Source organism: Myotis daubentonii, chromosome 7, assembly GCF_963259705.1.
Source record: "Myotis daubentonii chromosome 7, mMyoDau2.1, whole genome shotgun sequence".
NCBI lineage: Eukaryota > Metazoa > Chordata > Mammalia > Chiroptera > Vespertilionidae > Myotis > Myotis daubentonii.
Genome location: NC_081846.1, coordinates 55,429,472 through 55,457,072, shown reverse-complemented (window position 1 = coordinate 55,457,072; position 27,601 = coordinate 55,429,472). Strand labels below are relative to the sequence as shown.

Below are 27,601 nucleotides of genomic sequence, written 5' to 3'. Positions count from 1 at the left end.
ATATACCAATCACGAACAATAACATACCAATACAATGACAAATCTAGGCAAGATGGGGAAATTGCTTACCTGTATGTGTCTAGTAAGTTCAGAACAGACAGACAGTTGAGCTGGTCAATTTAGGAAACATAAAATAAAGTCTATCCAGGTGGGAAAGTTTCCTGGATAATTCAGTTAAGATAAAAAAATACATACTGAGAAGCATCTAACAAAAAGACACTGTCTAGTTGATTGCAGGACAAGAAAGACTCTGTTTATTGAGGGACTTAAGGCAGGGCCCAGCGCAGAAAGGCTAAGTGCTGGTGGAAAAGGCTTCCAGGAAAGAAAGGAAGGAATGCTAACCAATCCAACTTCCTGGAACTTATCACTTCTCCAGAAGTTGTGGTATTTAGAATCGCTTGTGTAAGAAGTAATAAAAACCTGGCAGGCTGGTACCTGTTAAGCTGCTGACATATGTTGCCCATGCAGTCTGTAGGCTGCTTCTGTGTTCGTTCAGGGAGGCTAGGTTAGTTACACAGCCCTGGTGCTAGCAAAACAAAGTAGAGTTTGGGAAAAAAAAATCAACTCTGACCTCAGTACCACCTCCTTTTCTCTCAATTTCTGACCATGGGTGCTGCAACTTCCGTTTGGAGGCAGATGCTGGCTTCTGGGATGACATCAGCTTGGTGCTTTGAAGTGCTTTGCTTGTCTCTTCTCATATGGCTGTTTTTTCCACACAAGTTTCCTAGCTATGGAGCTTCTTTGCTTTAGTTTCCTTTCCTATTTTGACCTAAATCTGTGTTCTTTGTTCTTCACTGGCACTCAGAGACTCAGCATCCTGCTTCTCTGATGTGATTCAGGTGTAAATGTACAGAGTTTGAGAGGAGGAGTGAAGATCTCTACAGCAAATGCTCCCAAAAGGTATTTCTGAGAAGGTGGCTTACTGAGTACTTATCACACAGATCCTGCCCATCTCCATGTGAATAGTTTAGTGAGTATTGGTTTCTTGCTTGGTTTGGGGCATAGCTGAATGTTTCCATTTTGTTTAGTAGGTGTTTAATTATAGATTTATTCTAAAATTATTTCCTAAATGTAATGAAAACAACAACAGTATATTTTTAGCAAATCAGCGCCACTCATCAATTTTACCCTATAATTTGTAAATATGAGGCTGGTAGAAATTGTGAAGCAGGTTAACCGAATTGTGTAGGTGGTACACTGACAACCCTAGAGTATACCATTTATACAGTTGTCTGTGGAATGGCAAAGTGACTCACCTTCCTACTTGGAAAATTTAATCTCAGAGGAAGAGTTTTCCAACATTAGATTCATGCATGGGGGGAAAATCCTATGGAAATCAGAGAAGCTGATCGCCATTAAAAAATACAGTATTGGTAAATTATTTTCTCACATGAGAGCTGTAAGTTGTTGTTTTAAAATGTTTTTATTGACTTTAGAAAGAAAAGAAAGAAAGAGCTGTGAGAGAAACATTAATTAGCTGCCTCCTGCATGCCCCCCTATTGGGAATTTAGCCCACAATAAAGGCACGTGCCCTGACTGGGGATCAAACTGGTGACCTCTTGGTTCACGGGTTGATGCTCAACCACTGAGCCATACCACCCAGGTGAGAGCTGGCAGTTTTAGATGACCCTCCATTTGAACATATTTCACATCTCTTTAAACGGTACTTCCATATCTTGCTATGCCAGCAACCTGGAAATTGTCTTTGACAGCTCTGTTTCTTTTGCTTCCATGGTTAACCTACTACCAAATGTGGTTGCTTCAACCTCCAAAGTACATTTGAGCCTGTCAAGTTTTATATCCATTGCTGCTACTTTTTGCCTAGACCTAACCCATACCTGACCCTCCTGCTTTCACACTTGTCCCCTTCCCAATCAATTCTGTATAGAGCAACCAACATGATCTTTTGCATGTGAATTTCTATTTTCATCCAATGTGTACATGTGCATAAAGTGTCATAATTCTATAATTCTTATAATAACTACTCAGAAATAACAAAGAGCTGTCTCCTCCCCATCCTCCATTCTCAGTCCCCAGCAGTAACAACTTTCACCCCTTTTACTTGTTCCCTAGGTATTTCTCTATATTTCTAAATTGCATGTTTATGCTGCTTTTACTTGATTTTTCTGTTTGAGATATTATCTTCTGATGTTCTCTTTACCATAGAAGATAAGCATTTTGCTCTCTTAAGCACCCCTCCCCTTCTTAGTCCCACATCATCTTCCTAATAGAATTATATCATAATTTTGAGTTAGATCGAAATTCAGTTTGTACTGTTCTTAATATGAGTTTTAGGGACAGCTGAGTCATATGGAATACTATTCTTATATTTCCTTCCTGTTTGACTTCTCATTTCCCCTGTTAATAATTGTCTGTTTTTTAGTTTGCCTCTCTCTCTCTCTCTCTCTCTCTCTCTCTCTCTCTCTCTATATATATATATATATATATATATATATATATATATATATATATATATTCACTACTCCATCCTTAATTCTCCATGAAAAGTAGAGACCTCGAGTATTAATACATGTTCATGTTCCAGTACAGTCTGGTGACTATTGAGCCTGCGACACAGCTGCTCAGGGGTTTTATTTTACCATCATCCTGAGAATTTCTATTGCTTTTCTTTTGTATTAGATCCCTTGTGTCTTAGATCCAGTGACTAGCATGCTTTTGTTCTATCTTTATGTTTGATTGAGAGAATTAATTCTAGGTGGAAATAATTATGTAGTAATTACTCCACTGTCTCTAGCTCCTAGTATTAATATTGAGCAATCCAATGGTATTTTGGTTCTGGATCCTTTGTATGTGACACTCCCTCATTTTTATCTCATGAGTCCCTTTTAGGACCAGCATGTCTCAGTGTGGGTTTCTTCCTGTTTCTTGTGAGGTCCTCTTTCTGCTATTTCTTTATTTTGGCTTCTGACTCTCCCATTTGAGACTTTCTTCAACAATCTATGATCTCTGCTTTTCATTCCTATTTAAACAAGCTGCTGGAAGCTTTGTGGGGAGGATTTGTCAATAAATTGGCAAACTGAGACCTATGGGTCAATACTGTTTGTTTTTGTCTGTAAATAAGGATCATTTTTATATTGTTAAGTGTTTAAGAAAATCACAATAATAATAATATTTTGTGACATGTGAAACTTTATATTTTTATTCTAACTAGCTTACTGTAGAAAAAAGAGAACCCTAGTAGCTGGAATTCCTGTATGGAAAAAATAAAATGATTTCACATTCCCCTCCAGGGTCTTGTGTTCTTCACGAAGAGCAGTTCTTACCCTTTCATAGCTCTTATCCCAACTAGCTGAGATTGCCACACCATCACAACCAGTTGAGGCATCATATCTTCAAGCCTACTTCCATCTAAATGACTTGAAAAGAAAATGGTGACAGGGTTGCTCTAGATTAAAAAGAATAACAGTAGGCCCAAAGCGTTATTGTATTGTATCAAGATGTGCAAGTCCCAGATGGTCCTGTGGGATGTTCTGTACCAGAGAGGTAGGATGGGAGGCAGAAACACAGCAGAGGTTAATAGGAACATATGCATTTTCAGCATCTGATGTTATTTGAATTTTTGAGGTCAACAGGACCTTTCAAAAGTGTTGATCAGGTCCCATCACTCTACCTCTCAAATATTCCCATGGTTTCCCACCACATTTACCCCCAGTCCAATCTCCAGGCCACCTCCTCTCCTGCTGGTTTACCCTTTGCTTGCTCTGCTCACCCCACATTGGCTCCCTGACGGAGCTCAGCTGGTTTCCTTCCCAGAGTCTTCAAATTTGTTCTTCCCTCTGCCTGGTACCCTGTTTCTAAGATCTTCAGATGACTTAATCCCTTACTTCATTCAGGCATCTGTTCCAATGTCACCTCCTCAAGGAGATCTTTCCTAACCACCCTGTCTAAAATAGTTTCCACTCATCACCTGTCACTCTGAACCCTTTTTTTTTTTTCCAGTGAGTTGTTTGTCTGTTTCATCTCAGACCCATTCCCCACCTCCCTCTACTCTCTCTGTACTGCAGAGACTGATCCTTACACATTACATCTCCCAGACTCTTAGCCAATTGGCTTCTAGTTAAGTTTGTTTAGAGAGAGGGACATTCATCTTTTGTGGGAGGAGAGAAGGAAGGAAGAGAGGCAGAATCCAGGAGATTTCTCCACTTTTCTCTCTTTTGGGTGGCATTATTGGACTTGACTGCATCTCATCTGGTTCCAGCATCTGCAAAGTGGTCTTGGCCCCTGGGCTCCTGTAACAGGACTTCTTCCCTTCTTTCTTTAGCCTGAGGGGCAATTGCAAATCTCTGGAGTGTCTCATTGTCACCTATTGCCCTTTAAGAGTTTCTGACATCATTGCAACTAATTCCTCAGATTAAATTCTGGACTTCTGTTCATTGGACTACTGTTTTTCTGACAGGATCTTCACTGATATGTCCTGCTTATGTTTTCCCTGGCCTGTATCGCTGCCTGTTATATTATTTTGGTTTACTTGTTTATTTTCTATCTCCCCCATTAGAATATGACTCCCATGAGGCCCACATACTTGAGGACTCTATAGAGCAGTGGTCCTCAACCTTCCTAAAGCCTCGACCCTTTAATACAGTTCCTCATGTTGTGGTGACCCCCAACCATAAAATTATTTTTGTTGCTACTTCATAACTGTAATTTTGCTACTGTTATGAATCATAATGTAAATATCTGATATGCAGGATGTATTTTCATTGTTACAAATTGAACATAATTTAAGCATAGTGATTAATCACAAAAACGGTATGTAATTATATATGTGTTTTCTGATGGTCTTAGGCGACCCTGTGAAAGGGTTGTTCGACCCCCAAAGGGGTTGCGACCCACAGGTTGAGAACCACCGCTATAGAGCAAGCATTTAAACCTGCTGAAAAATAGAAGACCATATATTTCCATTCCTCATCATTTATCAGAGAGCTGGAAAGAAGATTCAAGCCTGAGTTTCTCCTGGAGAGCAGGGGGAAGGAAGCAGGCACATTGAGAAAGGTGGTGCCTGGTCAGGTGCTACACTGAAAGCTCTTATTGTTCTTAGAAGTTCTCTTTTATGTTTCTGGCTTCAGGGAGAGACATATCCAAGTTCCAGCTCCAGGAACCAATTGAGAATAATGGGAACTAGGCCTGTGAAGGGGAAGAAGACCAGTGGGAGGTTGGTGAGCACACTAGGAGATGGAACCTATGGACTGGCAGGGGGAGGAGGAGGTGGAACTTTCCACTAAGCTGAGCAAGTAGGAACTCACATATTAAAACAAGAATCACTAACGAATGTGTGACACCTAGTTTGTGTCCTGTCCTAAGCATTTTGCATTATTAAATCTAATATGAATCTATGTGAATAACAATGTATAAAACTGTATTAAACCACATATTTGAAAATACCAAATTTAACTGCATGTTATATATGTTTTTAAAAGTTGGGCAATTTAATTTGTTCTTGAAGACTGGTTTACTTTTTAACAGAACAAATCAGCGATATTAATAAATAAACCAGTAAATATCAATCCCAGACACACACCAGCATATAGAATGAGAAAGGATAACTGCTTTGCTAAACATAAAAATGACAGATGGAAATGAAGGATGACTTCTTGTCTCCTCACAGAGGGCTGTGCACAAGTGATATGCGGGCCTCTTTTCTACTTCATAATATTTTTAGTAGTTGCTTTCATTTCCAAAGGTTATTTAGTAATATGGGTCTTAATTCCCAACTAGGTAGAATCGCTTGGGTATATTTATTATTCATTCTAATTTTATTGGATTATGATTACAGAATGTGGCCTGTAAAATCCCTCCTTTAAAATTTTTGCTGAGGACATTTTTTATGTGGCCATAATATGACTCATTTTGTAAATATGCAATAGGCATGTAGAAAGAAAAAGAATATGTCCATATGAAGTACCTCTACTTATATTATTAAGAATTGTTTATTATATTTTTACTCCCTTTTTCATACTTATTTCTTCTTCTTCTTACTTTTCAGCCCACTTCTGAAACAGGTATTTTAAAATCTCCCACTATATTTTATTTATTTGGCACTTCTAAAGATTTTTTTCAAGAGAATTTAATGACTAATCTTAGTCAATTTTGTAATTTTGTCTTTGTGTCTCCCCACCCAACTTTATATATTTCCCTTTCCTAAGGTCATAAAATGTATCTTTTGTTTGGTTTGCTCTCATTTCACTCTGGATTAGTTATATGTGGCTCTTAAATACTTTTAAAAATATTTGCTTAATTGATGTTTGCACTGAAAGTGTAGAAATATGCAAATATAAAAATGGAATGCAGAATCTTTAAAACACCAATACAGCTGCTTTACAAATTATTTTAGGAAGAGCTATGGAAATATGAATAGATAAGGAAAACTATTTTTTTGGAACTATAAGAATCAGTAAAGCAGAATTTTAGCATTAAGTCATATTATTGAAAACGATGAAAGTACCAACAACACGATAAAAATGGATGAAGGATATAAACTCAATTCACAGAGACAGAAATACAAAGCCTTTTCTCAAACACTATAAGGGATACTCAACCTCACTCATAGTAATAGAGATTGATATTAAACTGATAGGAATTTCTGATTCTGGCCAAGACAGAGTAAAGGAACCAGATATAACCTTTTTCCTTAGAAGAATAAAAAGCTGAACAAAATATGTGAGGCAATGGTTTTCAGATATTTTACAAATGCAGCTCAGGGTTGTAACCCCTGAGAAAAAGAAACAACAACAAAAAAGAGACTAGTAAGCGCTCTAGCTTACTTTGCCTGGAGACAGTTTCCAGTCTTCAGCATATAAAGAGGGAGCCCAACAGAGCTGGGCTATCTTACTCAGAAGAGGAGAGAGCTTAGAGTTCAGGGAGGCCTGATGCTAGAAACTGTGGGGCAGATACTCGAAAGGAGGCAGAGAAACGGCTCTGGAGATTTGAAGGGGGTTCTCTTGAGTCTTTCACTGATTGCTAATCTATTCATGCATGAGATTAAAACTACCTGCAGCTGGGTTAAATACCACTGGACATCAGTAAGCGGACAAATTCCAGGATCTCACCCAAGGTTGGGGTAGTCTGTGTTTACATCAGCCAGAGTGGGAAGATCTGATGCTTGCTCATTGGGTAGAATCTTAAGAAGTAGATCTAAATTGTTTCTAGACTACAGTCTGATGTCGACCTGTTTTAGAAGTTTAAAAGCAAGCCTTGAAGTAAAACAACTTATTTCAAATTACTTAATTGTGCATAAAAACACAACACTATTTTTTTAAAATATATTTTATTGATTTTTTACAGAGAGGAAGGGAGAGAGATAGAGAGTTAGAAACATCGATGAGAGAGAAACATCGATCAGCTGCCTCCTGCACATCCCCTACTGGGGATGTGCCCGCAACCCAGGTACATGCCCTTGACCGGAATTGAACCTGGGACCTTTCAGTCCACAGGCCGACGCTCTATCCACTGAGCCAAACCGGTTTTGGCCACAACACTATTTAAAAGAATAAAAGAAACCTTGCAGCTGGAAACCAAGATGGGAGCATAGGTAAACACCAGAAATTGCTGCCTTGCACAAAATCTTCAAAAATACAACTAAAAGACAAAACGGACATAATCCAGAACCACAGGAAGGCTGGCTGAGTGGAAATTCTACAACTAGAAGGAAAGAGAAAAGCACACTGAGACTCAGAGGAGGGGCAGTATGGAAGTAAAGTGCAGAGGTACGGAGGTGCACGCAGAAAGGGCTGGTAGCTGAGGACACGATTGTCTTTTTCAATTGGGAGGGAGTCTCAAGCTCCTGACTGCTCTGAACTCCAGTTCCAGGCAAGTCTCTGGGGACCCAGACTCATACAGGAGAAACTGGACTGTTTGACATTGGTCGGAACTCGAGGGTGGCTTTCTCTCAGAGGTACTTGCACGATTACCAGGACACTGAGAAGTGGGGCCTCTTAGGACAGGACTGAGGAGCAGCCATAGTTGCTTGCTTTGCCCTGTTGAGACCCTGCCCCACCCAAGCTGTGCGCAAAGGCTTTTGCAAATGAAAAGCCTGGTCCTTTGTAATCTGAAAATTACCTAACAAACTGCAGCTGGGTCAGAGAAACCCAGAACTTCCAAAAGAAGGCCCAAGGCCCCACAGCAGCTTGCATTGTTTCACAGCTGGGCTCCTGCTGGGTAGCCTCAGGCAAAGGCTAGATTAGCACCTCCTTAGAGATCCAAGAGCCAGTGTACCCAGTGGTCAGAGTGGGACCATCCAGATTACAACTCCTCAGATCCATAAGGGACACACTCAGGGGGCAGACTCAGTGAGTACCAAAGCCCCACTGAAGCAAGTCTTGCCCCAGAAGGGTGTCTCCAGCACAGAAGTTCTCCCACTGCAGACACAGCTGATTCTCACAGCCAATTGAATTGGAGGTCAATTCCTCCCAGTGATACCTACAACAATCAAGGCATAACTACAACAAGGCTGTGCACAAAGTCCACCAAGGGGTGCACCAAGAGTGTCCACCTCAGGTAATTGGGGAGATTGAGCCACTGGGCCCTATAGGACACCTAGCACAGAAAGCCACTCTATCAACACAGGGAAGCATAAAAAATGTGGAGACAAAGAAACAGGTCACAAATGACAGAAATGGAGGAAAGCAAACTACTGGATATAAAGTTCAAAACCACACTTCTAAGGTTTTTCAAGAATTTTCTAGAAACTGCCGATAAATTTAGTAAGACCCTCAATAAGTCTAGTGAGGCCGCCGATAAATTTAGTGAGACCCTCGAGGTTATGAAAAAGGACCAACTAGAAATTAAGCATACACTGACTGAAATAAAGAAATTATACAGACTCCCAACAGCAGACCAGAGGGTCGCAAGAATCAAGTCAAAGATTTGAAATACGAAGAAGCAAAAAACACCCAACCGGAAAAACAAAAAGAAAAAAGAATCCAAAAATATGAAGATAGTGTAAGGAGCCTCTGGGACAACTTCAAATGTACTAACATCCGAATTATGGGGGTGCCAGAAGAAGAGAGAGAGCAAGATATTGAAAATCTATTTGAAGAAATAATGACAGAAAACTTCCCCTACCTGGTGAAAGAAATAGACTTCCAAGTCCAGGAAGTGCAGAGAACCCCAAACAAAAGGAATCCAAAGAGGACCACACCAAGACACATCATAATTAAAATGCCAAGAGCAAAAGACAAAGAGAGAATCTTAAAAGCAGCAAGAGAAAGAAAGTCAGTTACCTACAAGGGAGTACCCATATGACTGTCAGCTGATTTCTCAACAGAAACTATGCAGGCCAGAAGGGAGTGGCAAGAAATATTCAAAGTGATGAATGCCAAGAACCTACAACCAAGATTACTTTATCCAGCAAAGCTATCATTCAGAATTGAAGGTCAGGTAAAGAGCTTCACCGATAAGAAAAAGCTAAAGGAATTCATCACCACCAAATCAGTATCATACGAAATGCTGAAAGGTATCCTTTAAGAAGAGGAAGAAGAAGAAAAAGGTAAAGATACAAATTATGAACAACAAATACACATCTATCAATAAGTGAATCTAAAAATCAAGTGAATAATCTGATGAACAGAATAAACTGGTGAATATAATAGAATCAGGGGCATAGGAAGGGAGTGGACTGACTATTTTCAGTGGGGAAAGGAGTGTGGGGGGTGCGGGAAGAGACTGGACAAAAATCGTACACCTATGGATCAGGACAGTGGGGGGGAAGGGAGTAAAGGCAGAGGGTGGGGTGGGAACTGGGTGGAGGGGAGCTATGGGGGAAAAAAGAGGAACAACTGTAATAATCTGAAAAATAAAGATTTAATTAAAATAAATAAATAAATAATATAAGAATTAAAAAAAATAATTTTCCTTAAAAAAAAAATCTGGCAAAAGAACCGCATAAAAGCATAATGTCCAAATATCTACTAGCATGTAAAAATATAAATAAATTCAACACAAACACACAGACAGAAATGATAGAACTAACAGACAAGAATGTGGAAACAACTATCGTAAATGTTTCCTATGTTTCAGAAAATAAAAATAGTATTAGAAGAGAAATGGAAGATAAAATAATGATATTTGTATCAAATATATAAAAATTCAATGTTTGAAATAAAAATATATTGGGAGAGGTTAATATCAAATTAGTAACTGTAGAATAAATGATCAATGAACTTGAAGACATAGCAATAGAAACTATCAAAATGATGCAAAATATAACAGTAGCAGTAATCTATAGGACAGTATTAAGTGTTCTAATGTACACTTAATTAGAGCTCTATAAAAGAATGTGAGGACATAAAAATTATTTTAGAGAAATACTGATCGAACACTTTCCAAATTTGAACTTAAACCCATAAATCAAAGTTCAATAAATTGAACATGCAGAAAAACAGAGCAAAGCATATCATAATCAAATTATCAAAAACCACTGACAAAAATATCTTAAGAGCAGAGAGAGAATAGACACTTTATGCACAAAGAACTGAGATAGGGATGCTAGAAGAATTCTTTACAGATGCTATGCAAACCAGAAGATGTAGAGAGATATCTTTATAATACTAAAGGAAAATAAATTTCTTAGTCTAGAATTGTTTGAGTCAAAAAAAGTTAAAAAAAGATTTAGACATATAAAAGCTGAAGGTACTCATAACGAGCATATATATACTTCATGAAATATTTTTAAAAATTCATCAATTGACACAAAGGATAGGAGGAAGGAAATGAAAGCATAATGTTATAAGGTTCTTATACTATACATAGGTAAAATATACACAGGCTAAAAAAAATGCTTAAACCTAGACTGTGAAAAATTAAAGATATAAATTGCAAACCCTAAGGCAACCACTGAAATAAAAAAACAGAGATACACCTAATAAGTCAATAGTGGAGATAAAATGGGATAATAAAAAAACATTGAGTTAACCTAAAAGAAGGTAGGAAATGGGATAGAAAGAAATAGGAAAATAATAGATTTAAATTCAACCACATTGTTCATCACATTAAATATATATAGTCTAAATGCCCCAATTAAAATGCAGAAATTGTCAGAGAAGATAAAAATGCAGGATCCAATGATGTGATATTTAAAAGAAACATAAATCTAAAGACAGGTTAAAAGTAAAGTTATTTGAATGTTATGCCATGCAAAGACTTATTAAGTAAAATAGCGGGAGCAGCTTTATTGACATCACACAAGGTAAAATTTAGAACAAGGATAATGAGGAAAGAGAAACATTTCTTAATGATCAACATGTCAGTTTTTAAAATACATATATTTTTTATTGATTTTAGAGAGAGAAGAAGAGAATGGGAGGAGAGAGAGAGAGAGACATTGATTGGCTGCCTCCATAAGCACCCTGACTGGGGGTCAAACCCAAAACCTGGTTATGTGCCCTGACCAGGAATTGAACTGGCGACCTTTGGGTGCATGGGATGACAGTCAACCAACTGAACCACATCAACCAGGGCTATAAGTCAGTTTTTGAAGAGGACATAATTCTAAATGTGCATGCAACTAATAACAGTGTTTCAAAATATATGAAGCAAAAGCTTATAGTACTTAAAGGAGAAATAGATAAATACACAATCATAGGTAGGTATTTAACACTACTCTTTCAGTAACTAATAGAACAAGTAAACAAAAAGTTAGAAATTGTATAGAACACTCAATAGTATCAATCGACTAGACCTAATTGACATAGAAAACTTCATCTAATAACAGAAGAATACATATTCTTTTCAAATGAACACAGAACACTTATCAGGATAGACCATATTTTGTGCTATAAAACAAGCCTCAATAAATTATAAAAGGATTGAAATCATACAGAGTATGTTTTCTAACAACAACAAAAACAACAAAAAAAGGTTAAAAAGTGATACAAGAAAGATATCTGGAAATCCAAAAATGTAAAAATGAGTCAACACACTTCTGAATAATCTCTGGTTCAAGGAAGAAATTACAATGGTAAATTAGGAATATTTAAACTGAATGAAATTGAAAACATGATAAAACAAAATCTGTAAGGTGCAGCTAAACAGTGCTTATTAGAAGGAAATTTATACCATCAAGTGCACATATTAAAAAGGAGGAAAGTCCTTTATTTTATAGATAGAATAACTCTGTTTTTTACTAAGGTGAAAAGGAATTAATTATCTAATTCCATTTCCAGCTAGTCATTCAAAACTGGCTTCTCTTCCTCAAGCCTATATTTCTTAAAATAACTTTAACATAACTTTTATTTGCTCATCATAAAAACTGAAATAAATTTATATATCTAAATTTGATACTCTATAAAATATTTAACCTATGAGGAAGAGGTATATCTTACATTGGTGCAGGCACCAAATTTGTTCCTTTGTCCTTCAGATGACTTTCATTGAAGTTCGGTGATGCCATGGCAAGATCATATTGCTCTATCTAACCAGCTTTCAGATTGATGGAGAATTATCATGTCAAATTTGTGTTGGAAAAATTCCATTTTCATTGATTGTCTTATGACATAGCTAAATCATTCTGTCAGCTAAATAATTCCTCATTTGTTAAAAATGGAGAAAAGTATTAAATCAATGATGCAAGCTTAAATTTTAAGACACTAGAAAAAGAAAATTAAATTAAACCTAACATAAACAGAAGAGATGAACTAATAAAGACAAATCCATAGTCAATGAAATAGGAAGCTGAAAGGATGGAGAAATACAATGAAACAGAAAGTTGCATTTTAAAAATAATCTATACTATTGGTAAACTCCTAGTCAGATTGATGAGAGAGATAGGGAGAGAGAGAGAGAGAGAGAGAGAGAGAGAGAGAGAGAGAGAGAGAGAGAGAGAAAACACAGTATCAAGAATGGGAGAGCTGAAAAAATATGGTAAAATAAGCCATATTGGTTTTGTACATGCTTAAGAATTCTCCAGAAGGGTAAAAAGTGTTAATAAAATGGTTACTGTTGGGGAAAAAAAAAAGATAAAATGGACACTATCTACATTTTATATGTTTTTATTTTGAATTCTACACTACAGTTTAAAAATAAAGTAATAAAAATGAATAAAGCATATATAATATAAATACAAATATAGAAGAAAGATATCCCTGAGATGAAAAAAAAAATGTACCTAAGAGGAAAGAAAGAAAAAAGATTGATGCTAAATAAGGATTTGGATGAAGTTAATTATGAGGCAAATTGACTAGACATTTAATTAATGTCCTTAAATCTTTCAGACATGCATGAAAGATGAACAAATGACTATAAAACAAGTTATGAAAATCTTGAAAACATACTCATTAAAATGTATTAAAAATATTCAGATCAGTGTACAACTTAGTAGCTATGGATAACATTATTAAGATAATTACCATCCTTATGAGGAAATAATTATAGAAAACAGACTGTAGCTATATCACTGTGACTACAGTATACATGAAACAGAGACATATTTCTTGTCTTTAGCAGGCTAGGGATTCTTGATGAGGACAAGACCTAAACACAGGAAATTTCAATGAAACAAGCTGAAATATGGCAGGAGGTGCCTGCATGATTAGGAAAGGTTTCAGCAAGGAGATGGTCTATGAGGTGAGCCTAGATCAGAGGTGGGGAACCTTTTTTCTGTCAAGGGCCATTTGGATATTTAGAACATCATTTACAGGCCATACAAAATTATCAACTTAAAAAATTAGCCTGCTATAATTGCTCAAACATTTAGTTAACTCACCCCTAATGCCTTGCCAGGGCCAGACCAAACGATTTTGCGGGCCTTAAATGGCCCACGGTGGGACGTTCCCCATCCCTGACCTTAGATAGTGAGCAGCAATAAAATGGAGGGGTTCCTTTTCCAGGATAAATTGGGAAGGAGCAAAGGGAGGGAATGAGACAATGCAAAAATCAGCCCAGAGGAAAGAACTCCACAGGCGAGATGGGGAAGATAAAGTTAGGGCATAAGAGGAGGCATGAATATGGAGAACCTGAACACTAGACTATGGAGTTTGACTTTCTTTCAGGTGCGCGATGCTACTAGAAGGTTCGAGCAGGGATTAGCCCTGCACAGTGGACAGGATGGATGGTAGCACTGAGAGAGTGCAGGCAGAGACCAATTAGGAAACTGTTGTAATAAAATAGTGAAGTGGTGACTACAATTCTGGACAAGGGTGTGGCTGTGGGATTGGAAAGGAAGGCATGAATCCAAAATAGATTACTTCATCAGACTCAGATGTGTAGGAGAAAGGAAGGAAAGGGAAGAATCAAAGATGTTTCCTGGGTTTGAGATTGTCTTGCAGAGAGAATGACAGTACCATGGACAGAAATGATAGAACCAGGAAGAGATGCTGGCTTAGGGGAGGAGGGAAAGGGGGAGTCTGACTTTTAAAATATTGTGTTGGAGTGGTATATTGGGTATCAAGTAAAAATGTCCCAAAGAAATTAGGAAGAGAGATCCGACTTGGATAATTTAAATATGGAAGTCATCAAGGAATGGTAGGATAAAGAGGGAAATTAGCCTTGTTGGGTTGAGGGGGCAGCTGATGGACTGGCCCATGCAATAATGGCTAGCACTGCATTCATAATTCTTGCACTAATATTTTCTAATACTAAACCACCAAAAGAAAGAGAAACATTAAAATAACCCAACAGTTCAAGGCAAACACATTCTGACTTTGTCTGAGTATACTATATATTTTTCAACCAGTTGGGTTCAGTACATTTTACTTCTAGTTGTTGTTTTCTTCTGAATTATCTCAATATGCAGAGCCCACCTCTGCCCCCACCCCAGGGCTTCCTCTCCAAGAAGTGATTAAGTTTGAGTGCGCTGGCCCTTGCCTTCCCAGTGTTCTTGGTTGCTTGAGTGTTCTTTTCATCCTGTTCTGTTTAATTACCATGCAAACCCTCTGTTGAGTTTTTAATTAGCAAGATATCTTCATCTGAAGACTGGAAACCCTGGGCGCTTTCAGCATATATTAGAGAACTAAAATATGAAATGAAAGAAAACAGAGTTTTAGCCAACACAAGCAAGTGACTCATTTCCTTGTGAAAACATACAAGGTTTATGTTACTCTGGCAACGATATTCCAGAACAGCGTCCCTCCCCTCCCGGTTAGAGTTTTATGTGTTCCCGTTACAGTCTGTGTTCTACGGTGACCTAATGTGGAACCAAGGCACTTAGTGATTCATGAGAGAAGAGAATTGTGCTTTCATGTCGATAGCTATCTCCTTTTGACCGAAGGGAGAAAAGTTTACTTTGTGCAAAGGGAAGAACTGTAAGAAGAGAGAAAGAACTCCGGACTGCGTGCTGTCCGAGGGTGTAAGTGTGGTCCTGCTGTGACTTTCAAAACACCACAACTGGTTCCAGTTTGTTAGAATTCTAAGTGTCTGTTTTGCTAAAGGCAGCTGATTAAGTCATAGTGTGCAACCTGTATGTGTGTGGCACGGGGAAATGAAGATTTAGAGGCCCATTGCGCAAAGGCCCCAGATTTTTCTTGGGACTCATATCATGGGCGGGAATTTCAGAATGCTTAGGGCCAACATTTCAACCCAGATCACAGCAACTCTCCAAAGCAGAAATGTGGATAGTAAAAACAGTTGCCCTCATCTTTTTTTCTTCCAGGTTTGAAGCTCTCTGTGGTACTTGAAAAGAAGTGGAGAGAACCTTCCACTTATTAGGCTCTTACTGCTGATGTTATTTTAAAATTATGGTCTGGAATAAAGGGGGAGGTTTCAGAATTTTAAGTTGAGAGATTTTTTTGTGAGTAGCATTATGTTTTCATTGAAAAATAAGTAAATTTTATAGCTATTGGAATGAAACAGACCAAAAATTACTGGTGCTATGAAGAGTTTTAGTGTCTTTCTCATACTTACCACCTGTCTGCAAAAGAGATTTTTCAGCTTTGCTCAGTCGTTTTCCCCTCAAAAGGTGTCGTGCCAGTTCTCTTGGCTTTGGAGAGAGAATAGAATATATAGATAGGAATAGTGGGAGGATGAAGGAGAACAATTTAGTATATATATATATATATATATATATATATATATATATATAGTACTATTTATATATGATGTCACAGTATATGATGTCGATTTATATCATGAAAGGTTAGAAGAGAGAAGATAAGTTGAATATAGTAGAAAAGGCTAAAGGTAGAGAAGGAGGTTTTTTGGAGGGTTTGACGAGAAAGAATCAGGAATGGATCATATATGTGACAGTGACAAATGGAAAGACAGGAAAAAAATAGGATTTTAAGAATTGCTGGGACTCATGTATCTTCATCATAGTGTGTTTCCTAATACAAGAAAAGGACCTGATTTATTTTAAAATTGAAATCAGACTTGTTTTCAGGAATTGCATATTTTAAAACACAATTCTGCTCTGAAACATGAATCATATGGATCATGGAATTGCAAACAATAAGAAAATTGTAATTATTTTAAAAAATTGTTTGACATACTTGAAATTATTCCTACTAGAAAGAGAATCTTGTAAAAATTCATGTTTGTTTCTTTCTGTGTGTGATACCCAAATATTAACATATAAAGCAAGTTAACAACAATGTATTTTGGTCCAAACACACCCTTTCAGTGCTGTCATCAAGAAGGTGGCTCTTCTATGAGTGACCTTCTCTTCCAATGTAAACAAAGAAAAGGCATTTGGAGCCATTTGAAGTTGTAGTCCATACATTATAATATTTTTACATGTTTTTTTTTTAAATAAAACAATTTACTGATTTCTTTTTATTGACTTTTCTTGTTTCAAAAACATCAATTATGCTTCTAAGTATTATTATTTAAAAGAAAAAGTAGTCCATCAGTGGAATTGTAGCTTTTAAAATTACAAGTAGAATTCCCCATAGGAATACTGATGGAATATTTTCTTTTTTAAAATTAATAATTCAAAGAGGTTGCAGATATTTTCAATTGGTTCAGCAATGTAAAATGAGAAAGCTAAACTACTTGCTGTGTAGGATCAAGAAAGCATGTTTTACATTTAAAAAAATTGTAATTGTCTACCATGAGTGGGTCAAATCAAAGAGCATAAATGTATAAGAATCAAATAGTTTGTATATATTTCAAGCTTGAAATATAAAATATGAATGAATTATAATTGACTACAGGAATTGAAATTTGATGGAAATAAACAATGATCAGAGCCTTGACCATCAGCCTTAAAAAAGATGTTACATGCTACAATATATTGTCTATGAATGCATTATTAGTATTAATGGGCCAATGAAATGTGTCAGATTCCCTATTCATTATGCAAACTATTTGTTGGCCTAAATATTATTAAATTTCACAATAATACTGCTAAATTTGATAAGCAATATTGCTTATGAAAATTTAGGAGACTATTCTGGTGATTTTATTCTCTAATAAATTTTAACTATGTCTATATGATATGAGAACAAATAAGACTGAGGGAAACTCTGGAATCAAGGACCAAAGAAGCACATGATTAAGTTAAAAATTATAATTGTGATTCAATATATAACATAAAATTTACCATCTTAACCACTTTTAAGTGTACAGACCAGTACTGTTTAACATACATTGTTGTGAACCAATCCCCCAAACTCTTTTCATTTTGCAAAACTGAAACTCTATACCCATTAAAGGACTAGTCCCCATTCCTCTCTCCCCCAGTTCCTACCAACCACCATTCTATCTTCTGTCTCTATAAATTTGACTACTCTAGATAACTTATGTAAGTGAAATCATATAGTGTTTGTCTTGTTGTGACTGTCTTGTTTCATTTAACATAATGTTCTCAAGATTCATCCATGTTGTAGCATGTGTCAGAATTTTCTTTCTTTATAAGGCTGAATAATATTCTATTCATGTCTAGACCATATATTGTTTATCCATTCATCCTCAGTGGACACTTGTGTTTCTTCCATCTTTTGGCAATTCTGAATAATGCTGCTATGAACATGGGTATGCATATATTTCCTCGAGACTAGGCTTCCAATTATTTTAAATATATACCTGGAAGAAGAATTGCTGGATCATATAGTAGTTTTATATTTAGTTTTTGAAGAAACACCATACTGTTTTTCCAGAGCAGCTGCACTATTTTACCTCCTTACTGTCAACCCACCAGGATTCCAATTTCTCCACATCTTCACTTCAAAAATGCTTATTTTCTGCTTATTGGCCATCCTAATCAGTGTGAGGTTGTCCTTTATTAAATTTAACTAAATTCAAACATTAACATTTCTAAATAGAGCTAAGCCTGTTGTACATGTGGAAAGAGCCATCACTCAATTTTTGCTTAAGTAGCTTCTTCTTCTTTTTTAAAAAAATGTATTTTTAATTGATTTCAGAGAGGGAGGGAGAAGGAGAGAGAGATAGAAACATCAGTGATGAGAGAGAATCATTGATCGGCTGCCTCCTGCACACCCCCTACTGGAGATCAAGCCCACAATCCAGGCATGTGCCCTTGACCAGGAATCGAACCTGAGACCCTTTAGTATGCAGGTCGACACTCTATCCACTGAGCCAAACCATCCAGGGCAGCTTATTCTTTTTAAAAATTTATTTTTAACAGTGAGATATGTGTTATGTAATAACACATTTTAAAATACAATTACCTCATGCTTAGGAGTCTATTCATTTATTGCTGAGCATAACAAACTTAGTGCCTTAAAACAACAACAATAATTGATAATCAATCATTTAACTCAGGAATCAATGATCTGTGCAAAGTCTCTGCAGTGGATGTGTGGAGGCTGGAATATTCTGAAGACTTGCTCACTCACATGTCTAGTGGTGGATTCTGGGTGCTGGCTGGAACTCCAGTCAGCTAGGACTATGGGCAAAAATGCCTACGTTGGGCCTCTCTGGGTAGGTGCTTGCCTTCCTCACAGCATGGTGACTGGGTTCCAAAAGGAAGTGTCCCTAGAGAGACTTAAGAAGCAATTACATTATCGTTCATGTTCAATCTCAAATATCACCTGGTGTTCCTCTTGCTGTACTCTATTATTAAAAGGTCATAAAGGTTCACCCAGGTTCAAGGGTGGAGGCATAGACTCTACCTCTTGATAGGGGACTTGCAAGATTCCGGAAAAGCATGTGCAATGAGAGGTATCGTTATGGCCGTTTCTGGAAACCACACTTTGCCGTACTTAGTAATTTGTTACTAAACCAGGCAACTGTATGTGGAAGCATCTTACTCTAACACTAAAAATACTTACGTTTAATCTAGAGGTAGACTGCAGACACTTGAGATTTTTTGTGTGCAAAAATTGTCCTCTATTTACATATCTATATATATAAAAGCCTAAGTGACCATTATGGCAGAATGACCGGAATGACTGGTCGCTATGATGCGTACTGAGCAGGAGGCAAGCGAGAGGTTAGGGATGAGCAGTCCTGGATTGTGAGAGGGATGTCCGACTGCAGGGATCGGGCCTAAACCAGCAGTCAGACATCCCCCGAGGGGTCTTGGATTATGAGAGGTCACAGCCGGGGGGCGGGGGGGGGAGCACCCCCCCCCATGCACAAGTTTCATGCACCAGGCCTCTAGTGTACAAATAAAGTCTATCTGTCTATCTTGCCCCTGTTCTACGGCCCTTATGTAGGCTTTGCAGGCCCAGAGGAAGAGTGTAGCTGGAAGACCACATATCACATATATAATAGTTTCACATCAAGTTAGCAGCATGTTCAGTGGAACTGTTTCTATTTTCTTACCTTGACACATGTTTCTTCATAACAACCTGGAAGGTCAGATTTTAACTTAGAATTTTGGAAGCCCACATTTTATGTCAAATGTGGTTGGAAGAGACTTCCCTTGACTGCTGGACCTTGTTTCCTTTTCTTTTCCCCTTCCCTGCTCCATCCAACACATTGAAGGACCTCAGACACACACATGAGGACAACCCAGGTTGTGTCCAAACCTCAGCTACAATCACATACTGCAAGAGACTGTTCTTTGGTCACCCCTCATGGCTAGCAGTGCAAATATCAGAGCTGTAGACCACCTCCCAAAAGATGAGGCAGGGAAAGTGCCCATGTAGACCTTGGGAGCCTACATGGCATCTGGGGGCCATTTGTATAGGGCATTCTAGGGTCTGACTGAATGAGATCTAAATGTGGGGATGCTGGCTCTGAGTGACCATGTCCACTCTACCCATTCACATAGGATGGAGGAGGGCCAGCGCAGGGCTCTCTGAAGCTCAGGAAGCAGAGCCTGGAGCCTGGTCCGAGGGTAGTACTTGTGGGAAGGTGGGAGAGAGAGCAGTGCTGCTCTCTGTTCTGTCCCTTGCCCTGGGCTCTGTTTAAAATGTCATTGTGCAGCCCTATTTAATCGTCCCCCATTTCTTCTTTCAATCTTTTTTCTTTCTTTCTCCTCTTTACTTCTCTTTCCCTTTTGTCTTTTACCTCCCCTTTTATTTTCTATTTTCTTTCTAGATCTTCCTAACTCCTCTTTTAAAAAAAAAAAAAAAAACTTTTATGACACCCTGCCCTCAGTTAAATGCTGGGACTTTGCTAGAGGGCTTGTTGTGTGATAACACTGATTGCTGGGACTGAGGTGCCTCTGCCCCCCTGGTGATTCCCGGTGGTTGGAGCCTGACCTGCGTTTTGGTGTGGCTGATACACTGCTCAGAGTTGGGGCTTTAAAAACCAAGCTTTGTCATACAGGAGCCATTTTATTTCAAGGTAACTAAGAAATGATTTGCCCTCTTAACCTCTAACATGCAGGAGCAAACAACTTTTATTAGAATCGGTGACACTTGGAGAGGATATTTCAAAAGAGTGAGTCAAAGCTGTTTGTATCTTGTGAAAAACATTCTTTATCCTGGTTTTCAATTAATTTAATTTAACTATCTTACCAGTGGCTTTGGGTCCAGTTCCAATTGGTCTCTCCAAAACTAATATAAACAGAATTAATTACTTCACTATTCACCTCCATTTCTCCCTTCAAGCTTCCTTTTCGGCTTGAACTATTTTGCTGTCTTATACCTAACAATTTATTTCCTGCTCCACAACTAAAGGTTATTTAGTTTCTACTGGATTCATACACCCTCCATGTCCAGATGGGTGATGCTAATTGGTAACAAAAGTACATATTCCAATCAATTGCATTTTCTGTCATTATCTTCGCTGGCAAAATTATAAAGCCTAAATGCTGTCATACACCTTCCTATATAAAAATGAACAAATAAAAAACAAAGTCCTATCTGGGCAAAAACTCTTCAATATTAATCAAAGAGCAAAACATGTTAGCTTCACCATTTTTCCATTTAGATTTTAAACTGGGCAGAAGCTTCTGGAGTCTATAATTGCTTATATCCAGAATCTCTGGAACACAGTGGATATTCAAGACTCAGGGCACTGAAAAGTGAAAAAGAAAATTGATATAAAAATAAATCTAACTGTCAACCTCTAATCCCCAAAGGGATAATATAGACTTTGAGAAGTTAAGCATGGAAGCATTGGGCCATTACAAAATGTTTCCATTTTTCTGATATGACCTGCCTCATGAATTTTAACTTTTGGTTATTTTTGAGACGTTATGTTTTTTCCAACAAATAATACTTATTCTTACTTTGAGTTTTCATCGTAGAAAATTTGGAAGCGTAAAAAATCATTAATAATTTCATAAACCAAAGGTACCATTTATTTCCATGCACTTACATATTTTCTTATTTAAAAATGCTATATTTTCCCATGACAAAAAAATCCCCTTCTAAAACAATATTTATACATAATTTACAGCAATATTTAAAAATATTTTTATAAGTTGCAAATGGTAACAAAATTTCAAACTATGTATGAGAATTCAAAAATGGAAAGTAATTTTTTCCCCTGGAAAATATGACATGCATTTTTATGCCACTAAATGTGTTCCATCCCAAAGAAAATATTACTAAAAACAAATTGAGAAGAGAAAGATTGAGAAAAAGAAATGAAATTTTAATAAGAGAAAAAGAGGATGAGAATGAAGATTTAAGTATCTCTATTAATTTATTTTGAAATGACATCTTTAATTCCTGAGAATTCTTTATTTTTTGATTGTATATTTTTCTTAGCATTGCATCCTTATTTTTTAAATGCAGCTTGTTCTCTAATATTTTTAAAGTTGAAAGTTATTTTCTCTTTCCTTCATTAGCATTGTTTTTTTTTTGTAGTCAGTCATTTTATTTTTTCATCATGCTTATGAACAAAGAACAAAAAGACACACTTGCTTAGCGGAGGTAACTGAGCTGAATTTTCTTTGTAGGTGTCTAGATCGGTTGAACCAAGAAGTTTCTGCCATTCATGGACAAATTAGTGTGAATATGAGAAAAGAGTGGTCATTGGAAAGCTTTATTTAGGGTGTAAGTTCAGAAAACAGGCAGGCAAGTAGACCAACTCCATCCTGTTTTGTGCCAATCGAGGCAGCCTTGTTCTGGAGTGCTTCCATCCCCCACGGCCCTACTCTCTTCCAAGTCAGTGGGCCAGTTTCTTTGGATATTAGTTCTTTGGTTTTATCCTGGAAGCAAATATTGAGACTCTCCTAGGAAAGGCAGGAGAGGGGTGAAGAGGGGCCTAATTGTATAGATACTATGTGAACAACCCTTGAATTAATCGTCCTTCTTCCTAGTTTAAAGGCTCCAAGCTTGGAACGTCTCCTTGGCTTTGTGACTGAGGAAAATGACTCCTCAGGCAGCCTTTTCAGTGTCCATTCTGCCTTCCCCCTGAGATTTATGAAAGGCTCTGGCTGCCTGGTGCTTCCTTCTCTCCTTCACACCACTGTTGTGCACTTACTCTTTTTTGTACTTCTTTACTGTCCTTACCTCGGAATATGCTGTCTGCCGTGTTGAAATGGAAGCTTACCACATATTAATGGTTACTTAGTGTTCTATTATATGGAGGGACTGTAATTTGCATAAATAAACTCCTATGTCTGGGTAGTTGTATTATTTCAATTGTTTGGTTCTTACTCTTATATATGTGTCAAGGAAGACAAAAATGTTATTTTAAGAGATAGTTGCTAGGTTTTTCTGGGTGTGGCTGGAATAGGCTGGATGAGTCAATTGGATAGCTAAACTGTTCTTCATAAGAAATAAGATTTGGGGGAGGAGAGGGTAAATGAGCTGGGGGAGAGAGAAGAGGGTTGGAAGATTGAGGAGTCCCCAGCACAGCCAGAACCGAAGCCTAAGGAACATAGAGTGTAGGAGTAGAGGAGGCTTTGTCAGGGGCGGGGTGTCAGGTTGGCTGTGCGCTGCAGCCTTGTGCCTCTGTGGCCTCACACCTGCAGCAGAGCCTGCTATTGCAAACCTAGGGAGGGAAGGGATTGGGAGGTGCCCTGCAGTGGAGGCTGACATGATGCAAAAAGAAACACTGGGAATGAAGAATGCAGCAATAATACGTACTTGAAACCAGAGGTACTAGAAACAATATAAGCAACTCCCCACCCCCACCCAATACATACCTGTGGTTCTCCACAGGCATTGGGAGAGGGACTGGGTTTCAGGAGATATAAGGATTCAGGAGATTTTGTACTTGCAGTGCTACTTCCCTATATCACATTTCTTCCAATCCACCTCAATCTCTTCTTATTTGGGGTCACTATGTCAGAAAAGCTTTTCCTTTTCATGAGAAAGTTTTCAGGAGGCCTTCAGTGAGTGGGGATAAACTGCTGACCTAACCCTAATTCCACGTATAAGGGCTGAACTTGGCCAAGAGGGTGGCCTGAAGGACCAGGTTCATAGCCTTTGTATCAATTATGAGGCTGGACTGTGGTGAGATAAAGTTCAACTTACAGGAGCTTATAAAAAAGAGGGAGAAATGATTAGCTGATTTAAATTAAAGTCCTAGGGTAGGATAGGCTTTAAGATACACTTCATCTTGTCTCTCCTTTGATTGTCATTCAAGGGTTCAGAAACTGGCTGCAGATGTTCCTGGCCTGGCATGTATACAAAGCAACCCCCTGAGCGGGAAGAGAGGACATCTCCCCAGACGTTTCTCTTGAGTGGAAACTTTTCCCAGAAGCCCCCGGAAACCTCTCATTGGTTACATGTTCATTCTTAAATCAGTCTCTGTTCTCAATGGCTTAGATGGATCCTGAACCAGACAAGAGATATGGGATCACCACGACTGAGTAGAGCAGGGAGGGGGGAGAATGGATGTTAGGGAGACAGTCTCAGTATAGGCCGGGCTGCCCTCTCCATCTCTGATACCGTATGATAGGATCTCACCAATTAAATACAACTTTCTTTACCTCCTCTCTCTGATTCCAGGCCTCTAAGATAAAGTGGTGGCAATTAAGCTTAGTTTATTACTCTCCAAGCCCACTACTATTTTCTGACCCCAATAAGTGTTAGTTTCTAGAACTCCTTAGATTCTCAGCGTCAAAATGGTTGTCCAGAAATTCCCATTGTCTCGAAAACTTACCAAACATTTTTAACCCCATGAACACCACTCTCCATCCTCTATGTTCCTGGTTGTCTCTGGGGTGTTGCCATGACAATCCTATGCCCATTCCTCCATGAAGACTATAGTTTGATAACTACAAGAGGATAGAAGCACTTCAATGTTGCTAGATATTAGCAATTGCCTTTAAAAGAGGTTGCACCAATTTACACTCCCACAAAGAAGAAATGAGTGCTTGTTTCCTAACACATCCCTGTCAACACTGTGTACCATCAAGCTTTGTGATCAGTGTGAATTTTATAGGTTGAAAACTGAAATTATTAATTTTGTTATAATCTTGCTCAGCTACAGTACATCTTCAAGTGATTTGTGTGTATGTAAAGAACCCCTGCCTGAAATATTTTCTAAACCCTTGTATATCTAGGACTATCTATTGTCTACATGCATGAATGACAAACCCAAAAGTCCTGGGCTTGCAGAATAACTGTATCTTGGTTGTTGAAGACATTTGTGAGATTAGGCTGATTTTTATCTTTGTACATAACTTGATACTGTTATGCATCCTTGAAAATTCTGGGGCCTTTTTCTTATCTAGACTTTTCCCAGAATTTATTTATTTTAGGTATAAAAGTGTGTGTGTGTGTGTGGTTGTGTGTGTGTACACACTAGTTTCCCTCAGGAACATTTCCTCATATTTTAGTTTTATTATTGCCACTGTCCTTTCTATTTTCTTCTTCAGAAAAATCTCAGTTTTCATAAATTATACCTGGATTGCTGTTTTCTGTGGCAATTTGTCATTTTATATCTGGTGCACTTTTTCTTTACTAACTCTTCTAGCATAACACATACCCTTCTTATACATCTTAAAACTTATTAATAAAACACTACAGCATTTTGGTTATTTACTCACAAATTTCATTACAAAGACATTTAAAAATTTTATTCTTTGGAGTCATGCATTTAATAAGTACAACGACAAGACGCTTGCAAAGGCATTCAGTTGTCCATAACTAAATACAAGTTTTGAAGCATATAAGCAGATTTCCCACAGAGCCCTTCTTTGTGACAGTCTAGGTTACATGCACAATTCTTATATAAACATATCGAAGTGAGGGATTAAAGGCCAATATGGGTGACATGTGTTTAACATTATACATTGTACCAATTATGAACTTTATTTCAAGATTAAGTAATTAAATGTTAGATAGCCACACAATTCTTGCAAACAATCATTCCTTGCTTCTTATATACCATTGTCAACATTTATAAATAAAAGACTGGCTTTCACGAATCACTAGAGTAGATAATTGTCGGTGAATTGGCCAGAGCAATCATGTGGAAACCAAACCCAGATGAACTCTAGTGTATTTCATAGCTGGAACATAGCAGATGGTCTAAAACAGCAGTTCTTCATCTTGTTGCACATTGGAACCACTTCAAGACAGTGCCCACTTCAAGCACATCCAACAGTTCTGGACATACTGACCATGCTAACAGCTACCAACCTGTACAATGCATATGCCCTTTGATATAGCAGTTACATTTCCAGGAATCTGCTCTATAGACATACTTGCATGCATGCACAAAGATTTATTTTCAAGATGTTTATTCATCCAACAATATACACATATTCAGGGGCAGCGCTGTTCTAATTGCTGGAGATAGTAAAGTGCCTGTTCTGAGATTACCGTCAATGGGAAGAAATAGGTAATAAACACAGGTAGATATACTGGAAAGGTAACAAAAGGTTATAATTGTTAGGCAGGAAATTCAAATATGGTACCCACTGAGACCCTTGGGAACTTCTCCTTCTCACACAGGACTAGGAAGACACTATTTTCGGCTTCTGTCTGCTTTGACTTCCCATGTTATTTCCACTCTACTGTCGAAGCCCATGACGGGGAAGAACCCCTGTGAGTGTCTCCCCCTAAAGTTCCAGGAGAGAGTGGGACTATATCATGGGAAGCAAGGAAATCTTTCTTATTCCTACACTATCCCAACCTTATCTGTGGTTTTTAAAAATATATATTTATTTTTATTCTGGTAAAACACACATAATAAAATTTACCGTTGTAATCATTTTAAAGCACACAATTCTGTGTTATTAAATACATTTACACTGTTGTGCAACCATCACAATCTATCTCCTGAATGTTTTCATCGTCCCAAATTAAAAATTCATACCTATTATAACACTAACTCCCCATTTTCCTCACCCCCAGCCCCTGACAATCACTGTTCTGCTTTGTGTCTCTATGAATTCAATTATTCTAGTACATCATAAAAGTGGAATATTACAGTATCCATTCTTTTGTGTCTAGCTTATTTCACTTTGTATAATGTCCTCAAGATTTATCCAGGTTGTAGTATATGTCATATTTTTCTTCCTTTTTAGGCCTGAATATTATATGTGTTTGTATAAATCACATTTTGCTTAGCTATTTATCCTCAGGTGGACATTTGGGTTGGTTTCAACTCTTGGCTGTTTTAATAGTGCTGTTATGCTGTTAGGAACATGGGAGTACAAATATGTCTTTGAGGCCATGCTTTCAATTATTTTGGAAATGTGTCCAGAAGTGGGATTGTTAGATTATATAGTAATTCTACTTTTAATTTTTATTTTTGTTTCAGGAACTACCATACCATTTTCCACAGCAGCTATGCCAATTTACATTCCCACCAACAGGAAAAATGATTCAAATTTCTCCACATCCTCATCAACAATTATTATTTTCTGTGTGTTTTTTTAAAATATATTTTATTGATTTTTTTTACAGAGAGGAAGGGAGAGAGATAGAGAGTTAGAAACACCGATGAGAGAGAAACATCGATCAGCTGCCTCCTGCACATCCCTACTGGGGATGTGCCCACAACCAAGGTACACGCTCTTGACTGGAATCCAACCTGGGACCCTTCAGTCCACAGGCCGACGCTCTATCCACTGAGCCAAACCAGCCAGGGCCTGTGTGTTTTTAATAGCAGTCATTCTAATAGGTGTGAGGTGATATCTTATTGCTGTTTTAATTTGCATTTCCCTAATGATGACTGATGTTGAGCATCTTTTTATAAACTTGTTGGCCATTTGTATATATTTTTTTGAGAAATATTCTTTGTCAATTTAAAAAATTGGGTTATTTGATTTTTGTTGTTGATTTTATGAGGTTGGTTTTTTTGTTTGTTTGTTTGTTTTTAGTGTGTCTTGTATATTAACCCCTTATTTGACATATCATCTACAAATATTTTCTCCCATGCTCTAGGC

At 37.6% G+C, this 27,601-nt stretch overlaps 1 long non-coding RNA gene across 3 annotated transcripts; it reads left to right on the top strand.

Moving 5' to 3' along the window:
- Positions 1-315: 315 nt before the first annotated feature.
- On the top strand, positions 316-27,310 carry LOC132238602 (uncharacterized). 3 transcript variants are annotated; one of them, XR_009453836.1, is made up of 3 exons: positions 316-970; positions 5,088-5,252; positions 26,974-27,310. It is a non-coding gene; the product is annotated as an uncharacterized LOC132238602 (long non-coding RNA). The 3 variants fall into 3 exon arrangements; XR_009453835.1 differs by having other exon boundaries at positions 22,571-27,310; XR_009453834.1 differs by having other exon boundaries at positions 318-900; positions 22,571-27,310.
- The last annotated feature ends 291 nt before the right edge of the window (positions 27,311-27,601 follow it).